Consider the following 23,006-nt stretch of genomic DNA (forward strand, 5'->3'; position numbering starts at 1 on the left):
AAAGTGCTAGTGTTGGGGTCAGGGAAAGCATCAGCCTTGAGATCAGGGTTAGGCATAGGGAAATTTTTAGGCTTGGGGTCAGGCAAAACATTAGGAATGGGGTGAGGAAAAGCATTAGGCTTCAGACAAGGTTATGTTTAGGCAAAGCATTAGTCTTTGGGTCAGGGTTAGGCTTAGACTTAGACAAAGCATTGGGCTTCGGCTAAGGGAAAGCTTTGGTTAGGCAAGGTTAGGCATAGGCAAAGTGTGAGGCCTAGGGTCAGAACAAACATTATGCTTGGGGTCAGTATTAGATACATGCAAAACATTAAGCTTGAGGTCAAGGAAAGCATTAAGCTTGGGGTCGAGGGTTCGCATAGGCAAGATGTTAGGCTTGGAATCAAACAAAGTATTAAGCTTAGGATATGGCTTAGACATAGACAAAGCTTTTAGCTTCAATCAGGCAGTGTTAGTTAGGCTTCGGCTCAGGTTTAGGCACAGGAAAAGTGTTAAGGTCAGCAAAATATTATGCTTGGGTTTGCAGGTTTAATATGCAAGGTTTAGCAATAGGTAAATCATTAGACTTTGGTCATGGGAAATGTTGGGCTTGCAGTACGGTTTAGGCATTCTCAAAACATTGGGTTTGGGGTTAGGCAAAGCCTGAGGGTCAGGCAAGGCATTAGGTTTGGAGTCAGGGTTAGGTATAGGCAAAGCATTATGCCTGGGAAAATGGTTAATGCAAAGCTTTAGGCTTGAGGTCAGGGTTAGATAAATGCAGAGTTAGGCTTGCAGTGCTGCAAAACATTATGCTTCAGGTCAAAGTTACGCATAGGCAAAGCATTAGGGTTGGGGTCAGGCAAAGCATTAGGTTGGGGTCAAGGTTAGACATGGGCAAAGCGTTATGCCTGGAATCAGTTTTCAGCACAGGCAAATTGTTTGGCTTCTGTCAGGCAAAGTGGCTTGGGTAAGGCTTAGGCTTGGGCAAAGCTTTAGTTTGAGTTTAGACAAAGCTTTAGGGTCAGTCAAAAGCGTTAGCTTTGGGTCAGCACTAGGCATAGGCAAAGCATTAGACTTGGAGTCAGACTGGATTAGGCATAGGCAAAATGTTAGGCTTGGAGTCAAGCAAAGCTTTAGGCTTGGGGTCATCTTTAGGCACGTGTTACATTTCGGGACCAGAAAAGCAATAGAATTGGGGTTAAGGTTAGGCCTAGGCCAAGTGTTAGGCTTCAGGTCTTTCAAAGCATTAAGCCTGAGCTCAGTTTTAATTTTACTGTTAGGATTTGGATCAGGCAATGCATTAATGTTTCAGCAGGCGAAGAATTAGGCTTGGATTCAGGGTTAGACATAGGCAAAATCTTAGGCTTGGATGTTAGGCTTGAGAAATGTTAATATTGGGGTCAGGGTTAGGGATCAGCAAAGTACAAGCTTTAGAGTCAATCAGAGCTATACATAGGCAAAGTGCTAGGACTGTGATCAGGAAATGCACTAGGCTTTGGATAGGGCAAAATGTTAGGCTTGGGGTCGAGCAAACTGTTAGTCATTGGGTCAGGGTCAAGCATTGCCAAATTGTTAGGTTTGGGGTCAGGCAAAGCATTAGGCTTGGCTTCACACAAAACATAAGACTTTAGGTCAGGCAAAGCATGAAGTCTGGTGTCATAGATAGGCACAGGTATAGTTAGGATTGGAGTCAGGGAAAGCATAAAGCTTGGAGTCAGTGTTAAGTATAGGAAAGCATTAGACTTGGGGTCAGGCAAAGCATTAGGCTTGGGGTCACAACACATTAGGTTTGGGGTCGGGGTTAGAAGTAGGAAAACCTTATGTTTCGGATCTGGCCAATGTATTGGCAGAGCATTAGACCTGGGCAAAGCGAAGTATTCATCTTGCTTTCAGGATTTGGTACAGGCAAAGCATTAGGCTTGGGGTCAGGAAAAGTGTTAAGTTTGCTATCAGGATTAGAGTCGCTGAAGTATTATATTTGCCGACATGCAACTCATTAGGCTTGAGGTCAGGTTTAGGCAAAGGCAAACCATTAGCTCTCAGGTAAAGTATAGTCAAAGCACTAGGCTTGGGGTCAGGATTAGGCATAAGCCAAGTGTTAGGTTTGGGGTCAGTCAAGATTAGGCACAGGCAAAGAGACAGGGCTGGGTTAAACAAAGAGGTTAGGCTAAACATTGTCTTGCAGTCAGGTTAAGCATAGACAAATAATCTAAACTTTAGTCAGGCAATGTGTCAGGCTCGGGATGAAGGTTAGGCATGACAAAGCTCTACACTTTTGGTCAGGGTAAAGCATGGGAAAGCACTGAGGTTAGAATCAGGGTTAGGTATAGCCAAAGCATTAGGTTTCACATCAGGCAAAGTTTAAGGATTGGGGTGATGCAGAACATTAGGCCTGGGTCAGGTAAAGCATTAGGCTTGGAGTCAGGTTTAGGCATAGTCAAAGTGTTAAGGCTTTGGGTCAATCAGGTTTAGTAATAGGCAAAATATAAGGCTTGTGTTCAGAAAACATATTACACTTCCAGTCAGGATTAGACATAGAAAAGAATAAAGCTTCAAGTCAGGCAAAGCGTTAGGCTTGGGGTCAGGAAAAGCTTTAGGCTTGAGGTCAGAGTTAGGCATAGGCAAAGCACTATGCTTGAAGTCACAGTTATTTATAGGAAAGGCATTAGGCTTTTGATCACTGTTAGGTGATCAAAGCATGAGGCTTGGAATCAGAAAATGCATTAGGCTTGGGAACATGCAAAGGGTTAGGATTGGGCTTAGGGTTAGGCACAGTCAAAGCAGTAGGCTTGGGATTAGGGTTAGGTATGACAAACTTGTGATCAGGGTTAGGTATGGGCAAAGGGTAAGACTTGGAGTCAGGCAAAGTGTTAGGCTTGGGGGCTGTTAAAGCATTAGGCTTGTGATCCCTCTCAGGCATAGGAAAAGTGTTAAGCTTGGGGTGAATAAAAGCGTTATGCTCGGGATGATGCAAAACATTAGGATTGGTGTTCAGCACAGGCAAAGTGTAACAGCTTCGTCATGCAAAGTGTCTGTACTGGCATCAGGTTTAGGTGCAGGCAAAGTGCCAAGGTTAGGGTAGATCAAAGTATCATGGCTGGGATCAGGGGTAGAGAGAGGCGAAGTGTCAGGGTTGGAGTCAGAGTGTTACACTTGGGGCCATGCAAAGCATTGGACTCAAAGAGTCACACTTAGGATCAGGATTAGCGATAGGTAAAGCAGCAGGTTTAGGATCAGGCAAAGTATCAATCTGGGGGTCATGCTTAGCTATAGGTGAAACCTCCAGGTCAGGCAAACTATTAGGACTAGGGTTGGGGCTGTGTATAAGAGGAGGAAAGATTCATAACCCTGTTTATGATCTGTAGGGGCCATGAGACTATTGTGAAGCTGAGAACTGAGCTGTTATCTGGTTGTAGGGAGTTTTGAAGGCGTACACAGCTGCGAAAACAGGGACCTTATCTGGTGGTGAGGAGCAACTGAAGAATTTTTGAGGCAGCCATGCCAGAAGGCATACCACCAACTCAAACACAACCGACCTCTAAGCTAGTTTGGAGCTCAAACCTGAGGCCAGGGAGAGGAAAATGATGAAGGCAGGACCCTCATAATGAGACCAGAGACCCCTACTGGTGGACGTGCATACCCACACCAAGGAAAGTTGCATAATGATAAAGGCGAAGCTTTACCCACCCTCTGGTACACCTCCTGGCACATATTGGCCCTACGCGGCAGGACGCGCCAGATATAAAAAATAATCATGGATCTGAGGCGGGAAGAGACTTCCAACTGAGACCTACGTTGTCTCTGCAGGGATGCCCGCTAGCTTGGAGCCTGTCAGCCACCTCTCATCCATCGGGGAGGATGATCAGTCTCGCTATCAAGTTGCATACTTGCTGACAATATGCTCTCGTAAGTAATTGCTACACAGGTGTCTTGTTTCAGAGGTAATTGCTAAGTAGTCATCTTGCTTGAGTGTGTTACTACTATGAGTTGTCCTGCATAAACCAAGGGGTTGATTTTTCTCAGAGTGCGTGTGCTTTCATTGCCAAATTCTGAACCCATTTGGAACAGGCTGTGACCAAGCAGTGTCACGATTGAGGGGTCAGTGTCATGAGGTCAAGCAAAGTGTCATCGTTACAGTTGGGATTATATTCAGGCAAAGCGTCAGGATTGCGGTCACCGTTAGGCATAGGCTATGCATCAGGACTGGGGTCATTGACAGCCATGGGTGAAACCTCCAGCTTGGGGTTAGACAAAGTACCAGGGCTCGGATCAGTATTGTGATCAGACAAAGAGACAGTGGCAGGATCAATGTTGAGCACAGGCAAAGTAACAAGTTTGGGGTCAGAAAAGTGTAAGGGTTCAGGCAAAGCATCAGGCCTGGTGGTAGGTAAATGACCACTGCTGAAGTCCAGGTTAGGCTTAGGTAAAGCACCAATGCTGGAGTCAGGCAAAGTGCCATGGCTGGGGTGAGGGTCACACAAAGCATCACATTTGGTATCAGGCAAGGTAACATGGTTGGAGTCAGGGTTAGGAGCAGGCAAAATGTTAGGGTTGGGGTCAGGGCTGAGGTCAGACAAACCATCAGAGTGAGGGTAATGCAAGGATGAGGGTTTTGTTTAGGTAAAATGAAGGGGCTGGGGTCAATGTTGGGCATAGGCAAAGTGTCAGTGCTGTGGTCAAGTACAGCATCTAGTGTCAGGGCAAGGCATAGGAAATGCATCACCATTGGAGTAAGGCAAAACATGTTTGCAGTCAGGGTTAGCATCAGAAAAAGTGTCAGCACTGCGATCAGGCAAAGCATTGGGGCTGGGTTCAGGCAAGATGTGACTACGCGAAGTACAGGGGTTTTGTTCAGGCCAGCAGTAAGAGTTGGAGTCAAAGGTTCAGACAAAGGCTGGGATAAGGCAAAGTGTGAGGACTGGTGTCATGGAAGGTGTCTTAGATGGAGTAAGAGAGAGACAAAGGCAAGCACCAGGGCTGGGGTCAGGCAAAGCATCAGGGAAGGGGGTCAGTGTTAGGAATAGGCAAAGTGTTTAGGTTGGGGTGAGGGTTTGGCAGAGGTGAAGGGTCAGTGTTGCAATCAGGTGAACCACCACTACTGAGGTCCTGATTGGGCTTAGTAAAGAGTCAAAGTTCATATCAGGTAAAATGTCAGGGCTGGAGCCAGGGTTTGGGATCGGGCAAAGCATCAGAGTTGGGGTCACGGTTTGGCACAGGCAAAGCATCACAGCCTGACCTAAGCAAAGCATCCAGGTTGAGATCAGGCAAAGCATTAGGGCTGTGGTCAAAGTTACTGATAGGCAAAGCATCAGGGTTAGAGTCAAGCAAAGGATCATGTCTGGCGGCAGGCCCAGGGTTAGGCCAAGGGTTAGGCATACATGAAGCCTTAGGGTTGGGTTTAGGGTCAGGCATAGGTGATGCCTTAGAGTTCAGCATAAGCAAAGCATTAGGGTTAGGGTCAGTGTTCAGCATAGACAAAGCATTGGGGATTGGTATATGTGAAGCCTTAGGCTTGGGGGCTTAGGGGTAGGAATGGAGCAGGGGCAGGAGGAATAATTTGAGCCACAGCAAATAGAAAGGGAAAGTTAAGGTAACTAAGGATAGGGTTCAGCTTATGCAAAGGCAGAGGCATCTATGAACAGATTCAGGGTCAGCCAAAAAAAAAAAAAAAAAAAAAANAAAAAAAAAAAAAAAAAAAAAAGCCATCTAGTGTTACGGTTAGCACTGGGCAAACACAAAGGCAAGGAAAAAGCAACAAGGTTTAGGTTTAGCATTTTGCAAAGGTAAAGAAAAACAGAAAAGTATCTAAGGCATAAAGGCTAAGGTATCTCAGGTCTAGGGTTGGATATAGGGCTAGGCAAGGACAAAGGTATCTACAGTTAGGATGAGGGCTGTCAGAGTTAGGCAAAAGCTAAGCTAAATGTAAGTAAATGTAAAAATGTAAATGTAAATATTAGGATAAAGGTTAAGCTAAATGCAAAGACAGAGACATATAACTTTAAGGTTACAGTTAGGGCTAGGCAAAGGGAAGGCAAAGGAACCTAAAATTAAGTTGAGGCTTAGAGTTAAGGTGATGGTAAGAGTAAGATAACAGCAATGGTAAAAGCAAAGGGAAAGGCTAAGGTTAATTTAAAGGGGAAAAAAAAAGCAAATGCAAAACGACATATGGAAAATAAAAGTCGTCTCAGCTTGGACATACAGTTAGGCATCTGAGGTTAGGGCAAAACTCATCTAGGGTTAGACAAAAGGCAAAGATTAAAAAAAAAAAAAGGGCAAAGATAAAAGATAAAGGCATCTAGAGTTAGGGTTATGTTTTGAATTTGGCAAAGGCAAAGACAACGGCAAAAGCCACCTAGTATAAACCTTAGGGTTAGGCAAAGGGCATGGCAAAGCCATTTAGCATAAGTTAGGCAAAGGCTAACTTTGTCCTCTAAAGGGGGAAATGCAAAGGTAACTAGGGTCAGGCAAAAGCAGAGGGAAATGTAGTTGGAGGAAAAAAAGGCAAAGGCAGAAGGAAATGCAAAGAAAACCAGTGTTAAGATTAGACAAAAAAAGGCAAAAGCAGAGGGAAAGCCATCTAGCATTAGTATATGCTTAGGCAAATGAAAGGTGAAAGGCATCTAAGAATAGCTGGGCAAGAAGTCAAAGGTAAAGGTAAAAGCAAAAGCAAAGGCAAAAAAGGCAAAGGGATCTCAGTTTAGACAAATGCAACTTCAAAGGCGCAAAGGCAAAAAATAAACCATCTCTAAGCAAAAGCAAATGCTAATGCAGAGGCTAAGACTAATACTACAGCTATTGGAAAGGGAAAAAGAAAGGCAAACGTATCCTGAGTTAAGGTTGGGTTAGCATAGCAAGGGCAAAGACATCCACGTATAGCGTTAGAGTCAGGCGAAGACAAAGGCAAAAGCAAAAAAAAAGAAAAGCTAAAGGCACCCTAAATTAGAGTTAGGATTACGGACCTGGACAAGGGCAGAAACTGGGTCATCTGGGACTAGGGCACCTAGAGCTAAGGCAGGTGGTGTTGGAGGTGGTCAAGGGCAGAGATTGGGAGATCTAAGACTGGGGTTGGCTAAGGGCAGATTTATCCAGGGTTGAGGCTGGAAAAGAGACTCAGGCACCTAGATTTAGGGCTGGGGTAGGGCAAGGCCAGAGACTGAGGCATCCATCCATGGCTGGAGTTGGGAAAGGGCATTGGCTAGGTCATCTAGGGTTTTTGAACTTAATAATTTTGTCAAAGCTTTTAAAAAAACTACACTGCTACAGAACACTTACCAAATATCCAAACAGTTCTTCTTGGCTAGTAAATGCTTTAGGATTGTCTGTAACTTCATGCTGTTTAAGATGAGAAAAAGAAAATCCAGACATTTATTATTATGTGCACTATTTACATAATGGAAATAGTCTCTTTTTTTAGTTTCCTTGCTTTAAATAAATTGTGTGTGCTTGTGTTGAATTTTTTTTTTTAAATAGAATTTTACTAGACTTTACAGAATAGTTACGATAAAATTTGAGAAAAAAGCATAGTTATTTAACTAAAAGAAATGGAAAAAAAATTATTAGAAATTCTACTTAATTTGTACCTCATTTATTGCCAATAAATGTTAATAAACTGAATAAGCAAAAACAAATGTTTATTTTTCCCTGTATTTTTCTTTTCTCAACTATTTATAAACTGGAACAATACATTAACAGAGTAAATACTCACCTCCCTGCCTTGTTTTCTTCCTGCGATTGTATATCTTAAGATTAAAAAAGAAAGTGTTTGTGTATATACTAGATATAAAATTATAACTATATGTAGTTTATATATATAATTATAATTAATGTAATCATACCTACACATAATTATATTTTATATAACAGCAGAATAAGTACATTATACATACACAAAATATCTAACTATTTATCAACAATGTGGTCATTCAACAACTGTCAATCGGTTGATGTTACAGTCATGCTACAGTACTGATCTATTCTGCAAAAGGTCACATATTTATTCGCAGAAAAAGTTCTGAACATACTCATAAAATTGATTTTAACTTTTTATTGCAATTAACAAGTGTTTACACAGAACTTAAAATGTTTGACATAAGTAGTGAAAGCTGCATGCTTTCTATATCCACTGCAGAGAGACAAGTCTCCTTAAGTACAGCATTAATTTTACAAGCACCTTACAAATTTTCCTTTAGAAAAAATCTGATAGAAGAAAAAATACTATATAATGAAACTTAAGATATACATATGACTAAAAGTTACTTATTCATAATTTTGCCTTTTTTTAACTAAAACTGTAATAATGCCTTCCATCCTTTTGCAAGCCCAGGAATCACCACACACACAAAAAAAAGTACGAGACATGCTGCATCAACCTAGAGAGTAGTTTCTTATAAACAACCAAAACTGTACGATAGTCAAGCCTAGGTCACTTCTTGCCTGAAATTTACCTTAGGAGTAAAATGTGTAGAAAAAAACAGATGATTTAGTTAATAAACTCCAAATAAAATAACTTACACTAACACATGAATCTGCAGAATTTCACTATAAAAAATAACAATAATTAGAAATTCTCAGACATGTTGCAGAATCCTAAAGCTGATATATCATTTGATTTCTTGTTTCCAGAGAAGAATCTGATGTTATTATTTTTACGGAACCATACTGAATTCATTTCTCTCAAGTCACAAAAACAAATAGTAAAGTAAATGCTGAAATCCTACTTAAGTAACTTTAAACTCCAAATCAGTCTCTCCGGGGAACACTTAGCTACTCATAGGTAGGCAGGAGCTGAACAGCAACATTGCATCTATCTATTATGGCCACAAACTGAAGCATAAGAAGTTCCGTCTCCAGGTGAGGAGCAACTTCTTTACTGTTAGGGTAACAGAGCAGTGGAACAGGCTGCCCAGGGAGSTTGTGGWGTCTCCTHCTCKGGAGGTCTTCAAAACCCRCCTGGATGCCACCCTGTGCCACATGCTGTAGGTGTGCCTGCTTGAGCAGGAAGGTTGGACTAGATGATCTGTAGAGGTCCCTTCCAACCTTAAATATTCTGAAATATTCTGAAATATACGGATGAAGATGTTTAAGCTAAATTTATGTTTAATGGAGATTTTAAATTTTAAAGTATTTAAGCATAATTATTTATACTCAGGGTTTTCATAAATTACTTCACTCTTCAGATTAAAAAGTGTTATAGTTCCTTGAAAGCCAGATAAATGAAGTGAAAGCTAGGATTCGTAAGCTTGGACTTGAATCAAGTTTCTGGTAACCCATATGCTTAATGATTGTTCCATAAGAAGGTTAAAAGTCGTATTTCAAGAAGAAGAAAATTGCTTCTTTTACTTAGTAACAGTAAAAAAGCATACTAATAATTATGCAATAACAAAAAATAAATTTCAAGGGAATGTCATTAGAATAATATCAAAGAAAAATTTGCCAACATTTTGTTTCAAAATGTTCTCTTCTAATATTTAAAGAAACCAGAAATATATCCTAATGATGGAAGTATATTATCTTTAAAAATAAAAAATGTATGTAAATATTAAAAAATTTGCTCAGACATGAATAATAGTGCATTTAGATTGAATCTTAATTCTCTTTCGACTTTAAGCCTACAGCCAAGCATAAGTTTCTTCATTTACACAATGTTCATTCTTTTTTTTATTTAGTTCTGCATTTGTAACATGTATTGAATTAGTGAATTTGCTTGATATATTACAAAATTGACATTTCTTTGTACAAAATATTAAAAATAATTATAAGGGTTCTGAAATTGCACATGAAAACCTTAACCAGCTGTTTCTCTGTATTATAAGTTCTAAACGTTAAGAACAATTTTGAAAACATTATGCAACTGAATATTTAATAGGAACTACAAATTAAGTTTTAATATTTTATATCTTGGTATTGGTCATATATAAATATTAAAAATGCAGCAGAATGTTACACAGCCTATGCAAAGTTAGATACATTAACCAAAAATTCATAGTGACTAAACCTAAATTGATTAAATTCAACTTGTTTCAATATACCTTCCTAGATTCAAAATGTTAACCTTTCCTATTCAAAGTATGACACTACTAATCTAGATAGCTATAAAAACAATCTCTTCATTACTTCTATTGAATTACTTCAAAATACAAGTTTACATATACATTGCAGTAAAATTAAGTATGATAGTTTTAATTCAAATCTCTGCATCAACACAGCTGTGAGAATTTTGTCATTTCATAAATAAGCAAGCAATTTTACTTCTTGTCTTTCTGGATAACATACAACAAGTATGAAAGATTAAACACTGGAGAAATTTTGCATATACTACATTCCTACAGCTTTATGAGATCCTGATAAAACAGGAACAAGTTTTCTTTCACAAATAGCAGCTGAATCTAGATTTCAAGTATTTCACCTGTCTTTCTAGACTGCAAATTAAATGTACACATGGAGTTCCAACAGCATTATCTGCTCATTTCATCCAGTTCACCAGAACGCTGATCAGTAGCTGGCACTCCAGGGACTACAGCTGATAATTACATAAAAAAAAACTAATGAACCCTGTAAAGCACAAGGATGGAAAGTGGAAGAGGGAATATAAACCCATAAAATTAAGTAAAAAATTAAATAGATCTCTAGTTCTGTTTTTCATGGAAAAACTTGCTCATATATAAAAACTTCAATAGGAACCTTTGAAGTTCAAAACATATATAAATGCATAAAACATAAAACTTAACGTAAAACTTAAGTAAACTGACCAAATCTTTTAATATGCCCTTAATCAAACTATCTTAGGACAAAGATGGTTTACTCAAGTTAGGAAAATAAAACTTGCCTCCCACTAAGCACATATTCACATTCTTGTCATCTCCTCCTTATAATTGTAGCAGCCACAACAATCTAAAAATAAAGTCCGCTTATGTTATCTAGTCTGTGGATAAAACAATTACACAGGTATATCATTAAATATTTCTTTTTAAAGAAGACACATAACCAGTAGTACCAGAGAGATTTAACACCCTGAATAGATATTCAAAAAGGCATATACATGAATGCTTACCTTTTGTAATGAAATATTTTTCGTAGAGCTAAAAAAACTAACTTATGCACAGTCTATATAAGAATTTCTTAAATCAAGGTAGATTTGTTGTGGAAGCAATGAAATTGTCCCTGAAAAACAAAACAAACACAGATATAATTAATTATTTCTATATTCATGAATAAGAAGTTCAACTAAATACACAATTTTGAGTCTATTGGAAATCCGAATGAGAAAGGTGGGTTAAAAAGTCAATTCATTTTTTTTTAATAGTTTAAAAATAAAAAGAGCATACAGATGTGTTTCGGTTGAGAATCTGAAATCTCTCTCCTCCTCTCTCTCCCCACTGCAACCTTCCCCTTTTTCATCCCCCTTACTGGAAAGCTACTTTCAATATCAGAAAAGCTACATGGCATCATTACATAAAGTCAGACAGAGTAGAATTATGGCTTTCCTATAAGTTTAACAGGCATTTAGACACATCATCTATACAAACAGATATCTATATGCATGTGGTATATAGACATTCTATATACAGGCATATTAGTCACATGTCATGTTGTGGATTTGCCTCCAAACAATAGCCTGTATGCAAACAAACATCAGATTTAAACATCTGAAACTTTGCTGAGAGCTAAGTCCTTCATAATTTAGCAAAGTTCTGATCTTGTACACAAGTGATACCTATTGATTCTCTTAATAGATGCCAAAACTAGAGGCTACAGCGGAAGGATTTTGCCCCTCTATTCTTTCCTCATTCTCCATTCAGTGGCTTTAAAAATCAGTAGACATTCTTCTACACAACGCTAATGCTTACCAATCTCCACAAGTTGCAGTATGCCAAGTTAATAAAAGAGAATAATACTCTTTTAAGTCCTCGGGAGAAAAGCATTCATTCACTCTTGAAGAAAACCTTCATCTTCCTATACACCCATACCCTTTTTAATCAAAAAATCTTATCAATATAAGTTAGCATCCTTTAAGCCCAACCATGATACTACAGCATGAGAAGAAATATGTGTCTATTTCAGATGGGCAAGTCCTGATGAAATAAAAAGCCTAGTAGTTTTAGAGAAAACCTAGTAGTTTGAGAACACCACTTTGAAACCAAGATGCAGCCTACACAAACTAAGCACAGTGACAAGAGGCCTCGCTACCAAGAAGAAGTGCTGAACAAGCAGGCTGTTGATAAACACTTAAATTGATACAGACTGCAAATTTAATGACACAGAAGAATTTTTTCATTTAATGACATAAGAAACACTATGCTTCATTATCAAGTTGCCATAATCCCATCGGCAAGATATACCTCAAGGAGAATTTGTGCCAATAACCTGACCGGACACCAATCATTAACATTTCTAAACACTATTGCAATAAAATCATCATCAACAAAAAGTAGTATGAAGATATCTCTGAGAATATGCTTCTGAGTGTGCAACTCCAATAGAATTTAAGAACATGGCACTCCTGCCATCCCATTACACTGTTAATAAACTCACAGTCACCTGTAAATTCCTACTCTTCCTTTCGCAATGGTGACATTTCTACTTAGTGCCTCTGTGAATTGTCACAGGGTGCTAACAAAACAGAAATTAATTATGAAAAAGTCATAAAGATATTTTCCTACAAACAAGAAGTATTTTCCGCATAGAAACATGCTCCTGCTGGAAAGTCATTATGTGTTAATATAAAGATTTCGTATTTGTACACTCCAAAAACCTATCTCTACAGACTCCGCTAACACACTATTCCATACAAGGGGAAATAGATATGATGGAGTGACTAATGGAAAATGGTGTCCAGAGTAATCTCAGAAGATAAATAAAAGGGCAAAAAGCATTTGTAATGAAAGCGGAAGAGCAAGATTTGTTTACCATTCCAAGGAGATCTCCCAACCATAAAAACAATTACTTTTTGATTATTTATTAATATGCAACTTCTGGAATTTTTAATGTACCTTTATTTCTTCTCTTCCCTCTTTCTTCTCAATTGTTAATTCAACTTGCCTAACCTTTGCTTACAGTTTCAAGCCTTTAACTTCATCAGATTGTGCTATCTCAAGATAATGTTGTTTCTAGAAAATAAGAAAATGCAAATCTTGGAAGTGACCCCCCCTATGAACCTCTTTTCAGATCCAGCAAAGCTATTATCCATGGGAGAAAAAAAATCAACTTGCAGATAGAAGAAACAAAACTTGTTGAAAGTTTTGTGTATGGAATCACAGAGTAAGTGAGGAGTCCGGCTTTCAGCAAGGTCTACACTGAACTCTGATCCAAGCACTGATGGCTTTGTTTGCATGGATCTTAAAAAAAAATAATAATAAAAATAAAATAATAAAAAAATCTCTGAGCAACCTGACCTGCCCCAATGCTCGACTGTGGCCACAGTGGAAAACTGTAAAATAGGAACCTCTCTTCTTTCAAGTTATGTTTCAATTTACCCTCTGCCATGCATGTCAGATCAGTACTGTCTTCCCAATAAATTCCTCTGAGGTATTACAAGGCTAGATCTCCACAACCCTCTCTTCTTGAGGCTGAACAACCCTCAGTCTCTCTTCACAAGCAAGTGTTGCAGGCCCCTGACCATCTGGACAGTTCTGCCCTAGACTTGCTATATTTCATCAATATATTTTCTTTTTAGGGGGGCACAAAAATGGACACAGAATTCTAAATATAGTCTAATCAATGTCAAGTACACTGGAATAATCACTTCCCTTAATCTGTTGTCTATACTCCTATTCACGCTGCCAGTTAACAGGCAGCCTTCATAGCTGCAAGGGTATACTACATGCATGATTTGACAGCTGTCCTTGTATTTTATTTTTACAATAAAGATATGTACAGTAAACAAATGTAAGAATCAGAACTGTCAGAAATAGAATTTAAAGTAACCAAGAAAACCAAGAGCTACAAACATCAAAAGCAGCAATCTTTTACGTATCTCACCCAGCATATCCAGCTAAATTGGCTGATCCAGACAGCATATAACTTCAACTTGTACATGGGATAAAATACCAAACCTTTAATGAAAAATAACAAAATACTTACCAAAGTACTGCTTCCTCCACTTTGTTAAAGACCATTTAAATACATTCAGGTAAACATCCAAAAATAGATGCTACCGCTTCACTAAATATACTGGAAAAAAATATCAATACTTCCAAAGTAAAATAGACATAAATATTTAAGGACAGAAAGGAACACTAAGAGTTCTGCAAATATTTAAAGTGGAAAACAGTCTCAGAAGTTACATAGCTTGCCCAGCCACATAACTGGGAATAGCACACACTATTTTTTTCCTTGTCATAGAGACAGTCTACAAAGACTATTCAATACATATCATGTTCCTTCAGACTAAAGGGATCATGGCCACAAAGAATCTGAAAGACAAGATATTTTTTCATCGATCTAATTCTTCAAGATAATATACAGTTTTGATTTTGAAGTCTACTTTAGCCAATCATACTTCTTGATTTTATTACTGGCATTTCTGTCCATGAACTCAAAAGAAGCTGACAACTCAGTGCTAGCAACAGAGAGGCATACACATTATTAATGTGACGAATTTTTATATCTGCTATTGAACTTTAAATCAAGTTGCAAGGCTGTAACACCAACATAGCCATTTTCATAAAACCTTACAAATGAGCTTTAAAAAAAATGTCAAAAAATGGCTAATACATTCTCTATCTAAATCACTACATCAGAACAACATCTTCATTATAAAAACTTACAAGGTATGCCTGTCTATGCTTGGAGGTATAAGCATGCATGAACATATTAAGCAGTCCTGTTTTACAGTGGTACACTTGACATTCACAGAAAAAAAAAAGGAAATGGTCTTTTGATTGGTATTCAATTAAGCTCTATGCATTTACATAGTTAAATATGTAGTTAAAAAGTTAGGAAATCTGACGTTTATTGAAACAAGCTCTTTTATTTTTTGATGTCCAAGAAACAAATAATTAGTACTAGTAACAAAATAGACATTAAAAGAAATTGTTATTATATGTCAGGCATGAATCAAGATTTTCAAAATCATCAGTTATTTTAGCTTTTGGGTGTCTAGGGTTCCTAAACACTAAAGTTGTAAATATGAACACATTTAAGATGTCTCAGGTTTACCACTCAGAACTTAGAATAATAAAAAAAAAAAAAAAAAAACCAGTTTCAATGAATATTAGCAATAATTCTGTCACACATTCTGTCACACACATACACAGACTAAAATGTATTTTTAAACATTCTAATACATGCTCATGTAGTTCATATTTCTCTCTCACTCTCCCTCCTCCAACAGAACAGGCAAATTTAAAGATCAGCAATAACATTACAATAGTAATGATCATTTAAGTCAAAGACTCTCTCAAAGTCTTCCTCCATTTGGATTATTTCTAGACCATGCTCTCAACCTGTGGATATTTATCCTAATCAAAACCATTCAGTACTAAACACAATAATTTTGTCACTGAGATGAGTCATTTTTGTTCCACTTTAATAAATATTCTATATAAATGTTTAATAACATCTTACTAAGTCATCTAATTTTACATTTTAAAAGTTACTCAATGCTCTACAGATGCATACATCGCACAAGCCAACAGTTACACTATCTCATCACCAAGTGCAGGTTCTGAATGTATTAAGCTGTATTTCCAAGGTCTGTCCATGAAACCTTTCTGGCTCAGTTCGCACTGCATGATAAAAGATTTTCCTTTCTTTCTTTTCTTTTTAAAAAAATATTAATTCCACATTATCCATCTATCAGTTTTCACAGAGGGTCAAATATCACAAATTAAGTCTGTTATTGTGAAGCAGTTTCCCCAAAATCTGACTTCCACCCTTTTTATAGCATTTTGTTTGAGTATTGCTTCAAGTATTTTTACTGTTTATTACTACAGATTGAAAATACAATGAAAAGAAATGAATTCCTAATGGCCTGTAAGCTACAGAGTTCACTTACAATGTTATATCGAGAAAGATTTCTATCTTTTTAAAATATATATATATACATACACACATAAACTTTTTTTAATATATTAAATATCTTACCATTACCAGGAAGTTTTATGGGTTTTGCTCCCCTAAGCCACCTGTAATTTTAACTAAGTGTTGGGGTTTTTTTAAGATAAAAAAAATGATTTTGGCATGAGAATAGATGTTTTTAAAACACTGTCTGAGTTTCTGTTGAGATAGATACGTTACATTTAGTCTTGAATGTACTATGAGTATTTTTGGAAATACATGAACCAACAACATTTGTACCCAACAAAAGCTGTCTGTGAAGCAGATGGAAAAGAATACCAAAGCACAACTTATTAGGCAACATGGATTTAAACGTGTTACATTACTAAATCATTAAGCAGTGGCTTGAATTAAAGTTCAAATTATTCATAACTTACATAAAAAACATGTAGTAAGGGAAAAAATCTCACTGATTTATTACAGTGCAAATATCTTTCATTATATAGTGAAGAAAGCTTTATTTTGGAGCAACTTTAAGTCAATACATCACAGTAATTCAGTTTAACTAACTAAACCGGAGATGCTTAAACTGCTGGTTCCCAAGATGCCTGCTAGGGTAGTTAACCTTTCTGCCTTTCTCAGAAGCTCAGCAGCTCTCCTTTCTCCAATCAAATATTTCTTCTACCTACATGCACATGATGCGAGAGGGCTGGAGTTGCAGACCCTTAAGAAAGGCATGCAACAGAAATGGTTACATGACCTGTTGAAGAATTTAAAGAATTTGAAAAATTGAAGAATTTGGTACAGAGATGTGGTGTGCTCTGGAGTACATGCCAAGCCCAAAACGAAAACAAGTATCTATCCATAGAAGGTTGTTAACATACTAATGCACTATAGGACACTAGAAAGAACAGGAAGAAGCTCAGCATTCTACCACCCAAAAAGGCACCAAAAGCACATGCAGTTCATGGAAATGTTGCTTAAGGGCAAGCTTGGAAAGCAACCTGCATTTTTTTGTCTCTTAAACATCTTCCTCCCATCAGAAGTTGATCCCTTATTCTGCTGTAAGAGAATAACAAGCGTAACAAAACAGTTGGTAAGAAGCAGAGTCTAAGCCTCACAATAAACCCGAAACAGATGATGATAGCAGGAGTGATTAAAACTGGATAACTGCATCAGAAAAACTCATTTTTGTCTGAAAGACTAAGTTTTTGGTTACAGTATTTATAAAAGCTGAAAATAATCAAAAGATTACTTAACTCCCAAAATAAACTGTCTTAACAACTGATCAAAGTCCCAGCTCTTTTCTATAAATTCAATGACACTTGCTGCTTTACCACCAGCCTTCTAAAATAACCTCAATGAAAAGTAAGGTTAAAGGCACTAAAAAGAAAATCAAGCATTACAAAGATAAAAAGGCTTAATAGCAGAGAGCATATTGTGGTCACTTAAACTCTGGCATAATGACACAAGAAAAGGACATGGTAAGTATCTACTAATTTACCTATAAACACTTTGGGGTATCCAAGCTGCTAATACTTCATCTATTTCTTTTTTCTTTAGTCATATTTACATGACGTAATGCCCCAGATGTGCTAGGTACAATGCCAATGCATACTTGGATGACAACTTTCAAATGTATTTCAAAAATACATTTTTGGTGCATTGTGAAACAGAAGTAGGGGAACAATGATGAACATGACTATACCTTCATTCTTATGGGAACTACAGACCTGTGGAAGTCTTAATGATTTATTTTACCTAATAATACTTTAGTTGAGCTACCTAAAAAAATTTTAATAAGCTCTTTCTCGAGCCAATAAAAAAGTACATACAGAAAACATTTCTACATGCTATATACTAGTATGTAGGTATAGTAGTATGTATATATATCGAAAGCATCCATTTTAGCGTATTTGAAGGTTTTGAAGATCTTGAATTCTTTGAAGATTCTGAAAACTTCAATGTAGGTAATCATTAGTATTGTAGCTAGTATATTTTAAATAAAATTTTCACATTCCTTACACAAATTATTGTTTAATATCTGTAGAATTACCTAGCTACATCATTAAAGAACACAAGACAAGTCTTAAAGTACTCTTCTGATTTGGTCTGTTATTCTTTTTGTTTCATAAAGAACTAAATTGAGGCAAGAGAGAAAGGTACAGAGTAGGAAGAATTTTTGCACTTAACAACACCATCAACTTGCAGTGCTTCTTCAACCTTATTTACCAAGTCATTAGCCACCCAAAGGGAAGAGTGAGAGGAAGAAAAAGATTTAATATTCAAAAGTAAGAATGCAAAGGTTTAACTATTAATCAAATAAAGTAACAATAGCACCACAGCACTACCTGAACAGAAACAATATTAAACAGAGATACACAAGACTTTTTTTTCCCTAAATTGCCTCTTATTTAAATCTGATTTTGCATTTATTAAACAGATATAAATTCTGAAACAAGTATCTGTTTGTATTAATTCAGAATATAAGACACAAGGCTGCAACTTTTTTTCTCACAATATTAATGTACAAAACTAAGCTCTATCTTACACTGTAATAAATACAGTGGTAAAGTTATAAAACTAGCTAAACATCTGGTACTGCACATTTTGAGGAAAAAAACCCAACACATAATGTAGATTCTATATCCACAATCTGTTGCTAAATGAAGCTATAAAATCTAACAAAAGGTGAGCAATTAGGAGCCTGCTCCACTCATAACAATGCAATTTTCCAGTCACAACTGATTTATGGCTGGGCCAATTCAGAACAGGAATAGAAGAGATTGTGTCTAAGTTCATGTGAATGAACAAATGCAGAAATAAAGGTCTACTCCCTAAAAATCTAAGATTTTAAAACAACAAACTTGAATATCACAATATTTAGGATTTCTGCCATCAGGAGCTGCAATTTAATCTTCCTTTTTAAGGAACAAAAACAGAAACATATTTTTGCCCTTGAAGAGCTTATACAATATGCACATAAGTGTCTAATACTAAATTATTTCTGGTCTTAATGCGCCTTCCTATTATCTTCAGCAGACAAGCAGCCAAATAATACAAGCCTTAATAAAGCAAAGTCATCTTTAGGTTCTTAAATTCTTTCCAAAGTTTTTAATGCATCTATTACATATACAACAATAAGTTTTTAACTCCCAGTTGCCCACATTAGTATGACTTTTTGCATTCCTGTTTCTTGCATCCATTTAGAAAAATGGTTCAGTTTTTCCATGTCCATTGAACTTCCATGAAATAATTTGTCTAAAGCAAGCTTGACAGGTATGTGCAGATCCAAGGAAAATGACAGGAAAATAATAATATATTTATAGGGAGAATCATAGAAGTGGGACTTCCAAAAATTTGTCATATACAAAACTACAATATGATCAAGGTGCTAAGGCAGAAAGGCTTCCCAAAATATGCAAGTTCTGTGCAAAAATAGTTACATGACAAAGAGCTACATCTTCCTACTACATCCTAACCACAAGTCCATCATGCCCTTTTCTCTGTATTCCAGTATGGAATCTGTGTCCAAGATAATCATATCCTCAATACAAACTCAGATTTTTCAGTCTCTAGTATCTAGTTATCTGGGCCACAGCTTTCCTGTGCACCAAGTAGTGGCAACAGCACAAACATGCAGAACCTGCATGCAGGAACTTTCACCTCATCTTGAGTTTAGAAAGGACTTAAAAGCAAGAGTTTAATACATTGAAGGCAGTACAAAGCAAGAGGTTCATCCCAAGAGAAATATGGGATTTCAAGTGAAATGCCTTCATAGTCAAAGGAAAGCCACATAAAACTACATGCCTTGGGTTGCAAAATCACACCAGAGTCTTCATCCTTACATGACACTGCAGGCCTGCTAAATCCAGAAACACAGGATGAATTAGCTTAGCAATAGCTGAACAGAGACCCAAAGCTGACTGACCATTCTAATTCTGAATCCCTAGCACAAATAAGCCAACATCTGTGTCATACATGTCAGGATGGGAACAACTGTCATGGCCACAGTAGGTCAGTTAGCATTAGGAGCTATAGCCTATCAAACCATGCATGTTAATAGGCTTTGTATTTGCAGAACATCAATGAAAAACTTTACAGTTAGTTGTTACTTAGGATTCTGAAGTTCACTGTCTCTCATGGTGTCTGGAAACAGAAAACTACTGAATTTTTAAGTTCATAAGGATTTCACAAAAATATTTAGTCTAACATATGAAATACATATTAAAGAAAAAAAACTCACCTCTTGCAATATTGTTGCAGGAATGTTGTGCTAAAGGCTTGAAAAAATGATATAGGCTAAAAACAGATATTCTAAAAATAAGAGGACTGCCAAGCTATCAAACTAAAGGAGTCACAGGTAGATTTAAACATATCTACAGTTTACAGTAGTATGCCACAAAGGAACAGAGTCAATTCAAGCCAGTGATGTCTTTTAAGGACAGTTACAGTTAGAAACGTCTTTTAGACAGTTACAATTGAAAATGCAGAATTTTAAACAAAGAAAATTGAAAAAGCCAGTAGCATTGGAATGTAGTTAGAAGTTAAAGCCCCTTGAAGATCCTGCTTACCCGCTAGAGTCCACATCCTAAACACATACCCAAAACAATGCCACTGCTTTGCTTCAGCTTCCAAAATTTCATTCATTGGATCAAGAATCTGAAAGAAGCCAAGATATCTGGGAATCACATGCCCCAGGCCTGCAGCAGCTGAATTAAGAGACTAAGGTTAAAAGTGGAGGAAGAACTTTAAAACACTTCCTTCTCCAAATTAAATTTTCCATACCAACCTATATAAGGAAGACACAATTTGTCAATACTTAGAGGGCGGAGCCCACTGCTGGCAGCAAGTTAGATGCAGATAAAAGGGAAGTGGCAAGGCAAATCGTTAGCCCTATCAGTTGCAACCAATTGCTCTTCTGAACAGGTTCCAAATAACTGAAGTATGTCAGATTTTAGCTATTCTCTTATTCTATACTTGCAAACAGAAATCTTCCCTGGAGAGGGTGAACATGGTAGAGAAGTATCAATTCCAAAACAGGTTCAAAAACTTACAAGAAGAAACAGAATACTGATTCAGTGTTAATATTGCTCAAGAGACAGAAAAAAACCATGAAGAGTCCAGGCTTAATCCAATATTAGTGCAAAATTAGTTCAAAAATTTTTTTCTAGCAAAACTGCTTTGTGTTAGTTAAGACGTTCACCAAAGAACAGTACAGTAGGAAGGATTTAATTGCTTATCTCAGCTTCCATATCCATATTTAATCTTTAGATGATATGGAATCTCTAGGAAAACTACAAAAAGATCACAAACTATTATTTTAACTTCACAAAATATTTAGATTTTCCTTCCATTTGTTTAATTGTTAGTTTTAACTTATTTCTCATCTTTGTTTCCACTAAACCTTTAGATCTCCAGACTAATTGTGGTACTTTTGAGGAGAACTTGATTACATTTTCAGATTGAGAACTGAGGGTAGCATGGAAAAGCAAATGAATTATTTTTATTTTCAGAGGGAATCTCTTGGAATGAATTATTTTAAGAGATTCTCTCATGAAAGCCACACACCCTAAAAAAAAAAAAAAAAAACAAAGTATTTAACACTTCCCTTTCTTTCCTAGGATTCAGATAGACATACAAGGGCAGATTAGACACAGGAACAACAGACAGGCATGCAGAGCCCCATATAATTATTTTTAACACTATTAAGAGCAGTTTTTTTCCTTAAACATGCTCCCATTCCCATACCACAATGTAGCTTTACTTATAGCTACATTTATAGCCCAAAGCTATAAACTCTGCGCAGAGGCATGGTGACAGCGACTCAGCCCTGGGACCACATCCTGAGGTGATTCGGGCAAAGACAGCCATGCCGACACTCCTTGGTTGATGGGCCATGGTACTGGCGCCACCAGGACGGACACCCTGGCAGCCCACCTGCTCCCGCACCTACGGGCCTGACGCAGAAAGACACAAAGATAACGATGGATCACTGCACACGAGTATCTGCAGGCACCCTCCCGTGCCCGAACGTGCTCCTTCCTACAGGCCCACACGGAGCTGCTCTTCCCGCCGAAGCAGGCGCCAGCAAGCTCTCCTTCTCCTCCGTCCGCAGGAGAACGCCTGCGGGTGACTGAACGCCCCCGAGAGCGGCTCTCGCGCACCCGCAGTTACGCGGCCGGCAGCCAGAGCCGTTCTCCCAGCGCGAGAGGGGTTGTGGGCACATGGCGTGAGGAGGAAGGGCGTCCTTTGATGCGCAGAACTAGGCCTCCCCAGGACAACGATGGGAAACCTGAGGCCGGGGCTTGAGCCCCCGTGTCCGTGGAAGGAAATGAGCCACGAAGCGGGCACCGCGAAGCAGCAAAATCCCCCGCGTACGCCGCTTACCCGCCTCCCGGCCAGCTTGGGCGAGCCCGTGCACATGCGCAGCACCCCGCCCGCCGCTGTCGGAGGTAAAGCCCGCGCTGGCGTGCCCTCGCGCGGCACCGGGACTCGGGGGTGGGGCCGCGACCCCACCTCTCGCGGGCGCTGCCAGCGGCGACTGAGCGAGCGCGCGTGTCTGTGTGCGGTGCGTGCGGCTCCCGTATCCCTGCGCGGGACCGAGAAGACGAGCGAGGCGTCTCGCTGAGGCTGCCGCTCCAGCAGCGCCTGCGCCGGGAGCTTTGCTCGCGGGCCGGGGTCAGGTGCACAACGTCTTTTGCCCTTTCGGGCGATGTTGGGCTTTTACGCGTCCGTTCCCTGTGTACGATTAATCGCGGGTGAATCCGAAGGGCGGGGATTCCACTGGGCGGCTCAGGGAGGCCCCAGCGTGAGTGAGCGACGGGCCGCGGGCTGGTCTCTTCCTTGTGCGAGGCCGGGGGAGGCCGGCACCGCCCTGCGGCCCCTCTGGGGAACCGCAGTCCAGCTCAGGGTTTGGTGGGAGCTGAGGGTGAGCCGGCGACCTGCGGCCCGGGAGGTGAGGGCGGGGGAGGCCTTCCCGGCGGCGCGCGGGGGAGGGCGCGGGCTGCGCACCCCGGCGCTTTGTGCGAGGC

The 23,006-nt window shown here is 38.7% G+C and overlaps 1 protein-coding gene and 1 long non-coding RNA gene across 2 annotated transcripts in view; one reads left to right on the top strand and one right to left on the bottom strand.

Moving 5' to 3' along the window:
• LOC112950695 overlaps positions 1-7,704 on the bottom strand; it is a 31,704-nt gene extending 24,000 nt beyond the window's left edge. Inside the window, exons 1-2 of the long non-coding RNA XR_003250067.1 lie at positions 7,682-7,704; positions 7,249-7,308 (exon numbers count right to left, since the gene is read on the bottom strand). This is a non-coding gene — a long non-coding RNA (uncharacterized LOC112950695). The remainder of the gene's footprint in view (positions 1-7,248; positions 7,309-7,681) is intronic.
• Positions 7,705-22,638: 14,934 nt separating this feature from the next.
• Positions 22,639-23,006, top strand: part of MSANTD3 (Myb/SANT DNA binding domain containing 3) — a 7,557-nt gene continuing 7,189 nt past the window's right edge. The window contains exon 1 of the mRNA XM_026043290.1: positions 22,639-22,653. The gene's annotated coding sequence lies outside the window, so the exon portion shown is untranslated. The remainder of the gene's footprint in view (positions 22,654-23,006) is intronic.

This window comes from Nothoprocta perdicaria, unplaced genomic scaffold (assembly GCF_003342845.1).
Source record: "Nothoprocta perdicaria isolate Ctin4 unplaced genomic scaffold, notPer1 scaffold_329, whole genome shotgun sequence".
Classification (NCBI taxonomy): domain Eukaryota; kingdom Metazoa; phylum Chordata; class Aves; order Tinamiformes; family Tinamidae; genus Nothoprocta; species Nothoprocta perdicaria.